We start from the raw sequence: 8804 nt of genomic DNA, 5'->3' as shown, positions 1-8804 counted from the left end.
GCTCAAAACAAGATCAAATATGTAATAAATAACAGTTCATGTACAGGATGTCCAGTAACAGGGTGTTACGGGTCAAACTATACCTTCCCCTGTCCAGACGTTAACTGTCAGTACTGTCACATAGAGACGGGCACCTGTCAGGGATGTAAACCTGGGTATCAAGGTCATCACTGTGAGTTAGGTAAGAAATAGGTTAAAAAAAACCAGCATTATTAACTACACGACAAAGCTTTAAAATAAAACTTTTGGATATTTGTTTTATTCTGAAGCAATCATACAAAACATCTATACATGCAGGCATGTACTATTTTATTAATTGTATGTAATGAAAGCTCATATACATGCGTGTACTTATGATTAATGTAAAATCAAAAACATTTAAATCCGTTTTTTAGAACCAATTCGACTCCAAATAAAAAAAATGCTGAGTAGTTACTATAATAAATTTTAAAAGTTTCACAAATGTTTAAAAAAGGATTGTTAGTGTGCAATTTGGTAAAATTTTCTACAACAAATGTGGGGTGTAACGAACAGGCTATAGCAAATTTACGGCTATAGAGAATATGCATTATGTCCCAGTAAAGTCCTTACATAATCCTAAAGAAAGTTGCAGTATATGACGAACACGACTATGAAGAATTAAACGAAGTAAATGTAAGATCTCGCTGATCAAATTTTATCGCATTTTTTCATTATTGTAACCAATATTGTGCATTGCATATTTCATAAAAGAAACATGAAATTTTAAGATTTGTTGACTGCTGTAATGTTTAAAAAATGGAGTGTTCACGGCCTTACCTGAAGAAAAAAGAACAAAACACTTTTTTGGGAGTTTTAGTTTCGTGTCTTGTTTATACATGTAATTCCCCACGGTAAACTACATCTAATTTTAGAGGTTTTTACAATTATACATGTAACTCGATAATCGTCAAAATCCAGAAGTTCTTGCCATTGGACTGCTAAAATATAACAAAACTGTTCAGGAAATATAATTTATTTTTATTGTTTCTAATCTTGATTTGTCAGAGGTTTATTTGGTTGCATGTTGTCGTACAGTGGTAGCACCGTTATTGTTGACAAACGACACGCATGATTCTGATACTCGCACGATCAAGCACGATACACGAAAAAGTGTTTACGATACACGGACAATCAATATCAAAATCAAAATTAATCTTTAATATTATAATTATGAAACGTGGTGAAGAAAAAAATAAGTTTATTTCCTGGTTTTGCCAATGAATTTTAAATTTGTAAATAATGGTCCTATCGATTATAAAACGTACGCCAGTTTGAAATACTGCCATCTTACCGTTTCAGAACGAAGTCACTGTGATATTTCTTACAAATTCGTTCTTGAAATTTAACGAATGACGGCTATGGTAAAGAATATGCTTTGCTCTATCATTTAGAGTTTTATACCGGTATAATTATTCAACGCATATTTTTTTGTTTATTACAAACATTAGATCTTTTTCAGTATATTGGATGTATTTAAGCAAGTTTAAAAAAAAACAAAGCCAGTAGTCACTTCTATTTATGAGTCATGTATTATACATTGTTGCGGCAAACATGTACACAATTGTATTTTTTTGAAATTTCAGAAATCAAATTGTCTAATTATACTTAAGCTAACCCAGATTAAAACTCAAAAAAACAGTATTTCTTCTTTTATAAAGAACTACGCAGCCCTTAAATTTGGTGGGGTATTTTTGGCATAATGTTAGAATGCTGACTGTGAATGCATCTACAAAGGCCATCTGGTTTTTCAAACGATAACAAACGTGACAGACGATGAGAAAAGTGTAGTTATTTAGCTGTAGCAACCCGTAATATACCTAGTTATTATGCTCATGCTTGCACTAACAGAAACAAATCTCATTTTTCTAAATCAGATACAGCTTTTTTATTGTGTAGAAATCACATTTTCTTGTATTTTTACTAGCATGTCCACGTGGTTATTTTGGAAATGAATGTGCTGATAAATGCAATGACACATGTTCCGGATGTAACAATGTGAATGGCGTTTGCGACTCTGGATGCGTCCCTGGCTGGAGAGGTTATCACTGCAACGAAGGTAGCGTTCATAATATTTAAAGTTTGGAGCGGAATTTTTTTCAGGCAGGCTATATGTACAACAATATCTAAAATAACTTTAACACTGATTCATAAAGAAATGATGATGACGAAATTTAGGTTTTGTAGCATTAAGGTAGTCCATCCATAACGAAGGCGAATTTAACAATTTGATTTGATTGTTCTATACTACATCAAACAATATGTTTAAGCTATTATGAGACTGTCGTAAACCAAACTCGGGTGTATGTATGTTGTGAACTAAAGCTTTTCCACTTCAATTTTTTTAAAGAGTTGTCTGCCTTAAAGGACAATTTAAAATTTTAAATTTAACTTTTTGAAAATATGTATGGTAAACTATAATTTCTTATAGCATATTCGAAGAAAGGGAAAGCTTTTGCAACTTTTTACCAAGAGAAATGTGAGAAAATTGCTTGTACTAAAGAAATATATTAAAATGCATATCTCTATATATCCAATAGACTTCAATATTACTTAAACATATGATAAATTTATTAATATTATTTTTTTTAAATTCAAAGGCGAATCTTTATTATTCAATAAACTAAAAAATCACACAGAGTTTAGTGATTAAACTTGCAATCTATTAGATATCAAATATGATGGTTATGGGTGGACTACCTAAATGGGTTGTCTAGTAAAGCCAATGTATTCTTTTTAAAAGTGTTCATTTTAGGAAATTATGGTTGTTTATTGATTTGGTTTATGAAAAACTTGTAAATGGTAGTAAAAAAAATAGCTAAAAACTTAGGTTTTTGTTTGTTTTGTTTGGCTAATATATGTAGATAAAACATTCAACACACTGCTGACCAAATATGTTTTGTATAATTATGAATATGAGACACATCACTGTAATGGACATGTGTTAATTATATTAAAGAATGTGACAGAGGATCGTATGGTATTAGATGCAATGCAACATGTGGACACTGTCGTGATGTAAGCCAATGTTCCCATATCAATGGGACATGCTTAACAGGATGTGAAGCTGGTTTTAAAGGGGACGTTTGTAAAACAGGTAATGAAAAAAAAACCAGGTACAGGCAGAGGAACAACATCCTTCTATTTTTTTCTAATCTCCTAGTTATTTAGTTGTTACATGTAATTAAGGCATGACAACATGTAACTGTTGCAATGATATACAGAGAAGTGCATTCATTTTAAGGTAGCATTATATTTCATTCTCATAATATTAAGTTGGAGTCATTTCATATTATTTCATTTAAAAGACTGTGAGAGTGGTTCATACGGCGTTGACTGCAACGAAATTTGTGGAAACTGTCTCAATGAAAGTCAATGTTTTAATATCAATGGAACATGCTTCACTGGATGCAATACCGGCTACGAGGGGGACTTGTGTAAAACAGGTGAGTAGAGAGTTATCAGGACAACTAGTTAGATATGCAGCAGGTAATAAGGAGAGTGATGATAACTTATTGAAAATACGGACATGTATCACTTATTTTCTTTAAGTATACGATATAAAATACATAACCCGCGTTATTGTTTATATTATTTTTTTTAACTTATTAATCAATTGATTATAAAAAGTATGTAAAACTCACTAAATTACAGATACAGTACATACTTTTAGCTAAAAGAAACAGCCAAATTGTCTCCTGTGAGTTTTGAGTCTGACATCACCACGATAATCTCGTGCAGTCCGTGATTTTTGTTAGGTCGCTGTAGGTTTCAAACAATCTATAAACAAGCCGTGTCAATTTTAATTCTGTCATTTTCTTGTCAGTTTCAGCCGCTGTAGCCGACCAGTCGATAAATGAGGCGTGTCAATTTTAGTCTGGCTGTTTTTATAGAGCTAAGAATTAACTATAAGTTTCCGTATGAAATAGAGGGAATAATACTTGGTAGATATAAATATATGACTTTAGATGTACCAAATAATGTGGTTACTCTCGTTTAAAATAGACACAAATTTCAAACAAAGGAACATGCTTAACTGGTTGTGATGGGCTTTTTTTTATCAATGATACTTATGTTATTTAATGTTTTTATATTTTAGCTGGAATATCTTTGTGCAAAGTTGTGAAATGAGTGTGATAAGAAATGTTATGATACTTGAGCTAGGTGTAAGACTATAAATAGTTCATGAGACTCTTGTTGTATCCCTGGCTACGTTCATTGTTCTAGCTGTTCAGCCAGTAAACATGTAAGTGTTTTTGGGGAACTGAGCATCGAGATAACTTTGCATATCATACATGATTACATAGTTCTTCTAAAACCATCAATCTCAAGGACAAACAAATTTGTTTATTGGTTTGGTTCATGGAAAAGTTGTAAATGGTAAAAAAAATTGCTTAAAACTTAGGTTTTTGTTTGTCTTGTTAGGCTTATATATGTAGATAAAACATTCAACACACTGCTTACCAAATATATTTTTTCATAATTATGAATATGAGACACATCACTGTGATGGACATGTGTTAATTATATTAAAGAATGTGACAGAGGGTCGTATGGTATTGGATGTAATGAAACATGTGGACACTGTCGTGATGTAAGCCAATGTTCCCATATCAATTGGACATGCTTAACTGGATGTAAAGCTGGTTTTAAAGGTTACGTATGTAAAACGGGTAAGGACAAAATACAGGTACAGGCAGAGGAACAACATCCTTCTATTTTTTTCTAATCACCTAGTTATTTTTTTCTTACATATAATAAAGGCTTGACAACATGTAACTGTTCCAATGACATACAGAGAAGTGCATTAATTTTAAGGTAGCATTATATACTGTAACATGAATTACATTTGTCATAAGTATTATAACATATTAAGTAAGCTCTTTTTAAAAAGAGAAGTAAATCTTTGTTCATATCTATAGGAATGATAATATGACAAAATTCAAAGTGAATTGAGAAAAAAGGTAATATAAAAAAATAATTAATGAACACATGACTTGTAAATAATCATGTTTCAACAGAATAATCGTTTACATATGATCTTATTATAGGGAATCGGTTATTTTCGATCAAATTTGATTGTTTCTAAATCAAAACAAGTGCCATTGTTAAAGGATTTTTATAATTTGTTTAATTGTAAGTTATGATTTATTTTTACTCAAAAAAGAAACATAAAACAAAAGGAAACAAGCTGATGTCAACTTAATGTAAGAATTAGACTAAAAACGCATAAAAGTGACTTTTTGCAATTTAACGAGAAAAAAATGACGTTCACTAACGTTAATGTTTAGATTTGTTGTGGTTGTAAATGGTAGAAAAAAAAGCTAAAAATGTAGGATTTTGTTTGTTTTGTTTTGTTTTGCTTATATATGTAGATAAAACATTCAACACACTGCTTACCAAATATCGTTTTGTAATTATGAATATGAGACAAAGCATTGTGATCGACATGTGTTTATTATATTAAAGAATGTGACATAGAATCGTATGGTATTAGATGCAATGAAACATGTGGACACTGTCTTGATGTAAGCCAATGTTCCCATATCAATGGGACATGCTTAACTGGATGTGAAGCTGGTTTTAAAGGTGACGTATGTAAAACAGGTAAGGAAAAACTACAGGTACAGGTAGACGAACAAAATCCTTCTATTTTTTCCTAATCACCTAGTTATTTAATTTTTACATGTAATAAAGGCTTGACAACATGTAACTGTTGCAATGATATAGTATATGAGACACAGCATTGTAATGGACTTGTGTTAAATTTATTAAAGAATGTGACAGAGGGTCGTATGGTATTGGATGTAATGAAACATGTGGACACTGTCTTGATGTAAGCCAATGTTCCCATATCAATGGGACATGCTTAACTGGATGTGAAGCTGGTTTTAAAGGTTACGTATGTAAAACAGGTAAGGACAAAATACAGGTACAGGCAGAGAAACAAAATCTTTCTATTTTTTTCTAATCACCTAGTTAGTTATTTCTAACATGTAATAAAGGCTTGACAACATGTAACTGTTGCAATGACATACAGAGAAGTGCATTAATTTTAAGGTAGCATTATATACTGTAACATGAATTACATTTGCCATAAGTATTATAACATATTTAGTAAGCTCTTTTTAAACCAAAATAAACAGAGAAGTAAATTTTGATTCATATCCGTAGGAATGATAATATGACAATATTTAAAGTGAATTTAGAAAAATATTAATGAAAAAAAATAATCAATGAACACTTGACTTGTAAATAATCATGTGCCAATGAAATAATCGTTCACATATGATCTTGAGGCATCAGCGGCATCAGCTATTTTCTATATCAAACCAAGTGTCATTGTAAACGGTTTTTTATAATTTGTTAAACTGAAACCTATGATTTGTTTTTACTGAAGAAACAAAACCATAGAACATAAAGAAACAAAAGGAAACAAGTTGTGTGTCAACCTAATGTCAGTATTAAGCTAAAAACGCATAATAGTGTTTTTTTGCTATTGTATGAGAAAAAATGACGTTCAACAACGTTAATGTTTAGATTGATTTGTTATGGGTGTACGACAATACTGATGCAAGTCAATGCAATTATTGTTACTGCGTTAACCTGTGCTAGACAGCAACAGTTGTCTGGCATTCATTGTATCTATAATCGTTTTAGAATGCAATAGAGGATCTTATGGATATGAATGCAATGAGACATGCGGGCACTGTAAAAACAACAGCTACTGCTTTCCGATTAATGGTACTTGCTTAACTGGATGTGATGTTGGCTATGAGGGAGCGTTATGTAAAACACGTGAGTAGGCAGTTTTGAGGCATATAATTCAATAAGCGGAAGTGTTCTTTTATTGAAACATGTTTAAATCTTATAGTCAGTAAAAAAACAAATTGCAAAACTAAAGCAATATGAGCTGTATTTTTAAGAATTTTATTTTTGCTTCAAAAACCTGCTAGCCTGCTAAGTCTGCGTGTAACCTAAACTTTTATGATAAATAAGATTTGGAAAAATCATTATTTTTTGGTCACTAGAAAGATTTCTCTTCTAAGGAATATATAGCAGTTCAATTTTTGTACAGGACAACAATAATTCAATTGTTCTTCTATTAAGGCTTCCTGACGGCTGTTTCCCACAAAATAAGGCTAACAGAAATCTAAAAAGCATAATACTGTCTTTTCAGTAGAAAATAACATTTTCTTAAAAAAAAATAAAAAAAGCAATGAAAATTGCAGCTCATATTGCTGAAAAGCAAAATGATATATATTGTTGTGTCTGTCAAAATATATTTCATGAATGGAAATGCATATTTTAATTTCTGATTACGGTTTGAAACAAAGGTGCATACTAGACACAAGTGAGTAGAATAAAAAGTGATTACATCATAATAAATTCTTTGATTAAAGAAAAAAATAGTGCATGTATTATATGTCTTTCTTTAGTTTGAAATGACAAAATTTGATATTAGTAATATTAAAAAATAACGCAAAATTATATGTTATGTTTACTATTTTTCCAGGAGAATCTATATATCTAAACTTGATTAAACAAACAATTAAGTAGAACAGTGTTTTTTTTTTAGTCTTATTGCGTTAAAGTATACATGACTAATCCTTTGATCGAATTGCCAAATTATAAAGTTCAAGTGTATTTAAGACCTATACAATTAATTTGAAATCATGCCCCCCCCCCCCCCCCCCCCCCGCCGCCGCTTATTTGAAAGCATCAAGGTTAAGAAATAATGGGTTAACTCAAGATACCGCTCAAAGATGTTATGTTACATAAAAGTATTTCAAACGATAAATTTAATAAAATGACAGCGAATTTCTACGCGCGTTAATCAAGAAACCTAGCAAAAAACGAAGGCTTGAGAAAAAGTGAAATAACAAGGCAAGGTAAGTTTTTATTAAAATATTGCAATTTGTAGTGTTGCTTTTGGTAAACTGTAAGAACAATTAATCAGTGAAAAAATGTTATGCAGATTTGTTACAGCAGTCTATCCTGTCGTTGCCAGTCTAGCTAAAAAGTAAAAGGTGTATACTACCAACATCTAACACAGTTTTACAACTACAGACATTCTTAGATTAATTGTAAAATTTTAATCAAATATGTTTATGTTTCAGGATTTAAGTAATTTATGAATTTCACTGATTTATTCAATTAACTTTTACTCAGATGTTTATTTCAAATCTATTTACATTTAAATATTTAATTAAGATTTACTTTTATTATAATTTTGATATCATTTTGAAAAACTATTTATTTTGGTAAAAAAAAAGAAGTATTTTTAATAGTTTACACATGAAAGATAATTGAATTGCAGCCACAAACGGACTTTCAAAGACATGCAGTGAGTATGATGCACCATATGTTATATAAGTCATTGCGTCGCCTGTAATGTTATTTAAGCAAGTCAATGCATACTTTCAGTATTATCTATTTAATGTCAAGCTCTCAGAGCATAATATCAGATTTGTTTGTCGGTAAAAAATGTCTATGTTGAAATATTTTTTGTAGAGGATTGAAAGAGAATCATATATTTTGAAGATATGCTGCTAGGAAGTATTTTTCATTCTTTCTCAGAATTTATCTTTAATAAATAATAATCAAATATAAGTGCTAATTATTGCAATTGTATGTTCCACCAGTGCATACAAATTGAAAACCTTATTTGAAAGTAGACGCTACACGTGTATTCGGAATATAAAAAGAGCAGAAATAACGAACAGTAAGATGATAAGATAAAATACAGGTCTGTTTCACTACAGTGCATACAGTTGACATCAAAA

Source organism: Magallana gigas, chromosome 1 (assembly GCF_963853765.1).
Source record: "Magallana gigas chromosome 1, xbMagGiga1.1, whole genome shotgun sequence".
Taxonomy (NCBI): Eukaryota; Metazoa; Mollusca; class Bivalvia; order Ostreida; family Ostreidae; genus Magallana; species Magallana gigas.
This window is presented reverse-complemented; position numbering follows the sequence as displayed.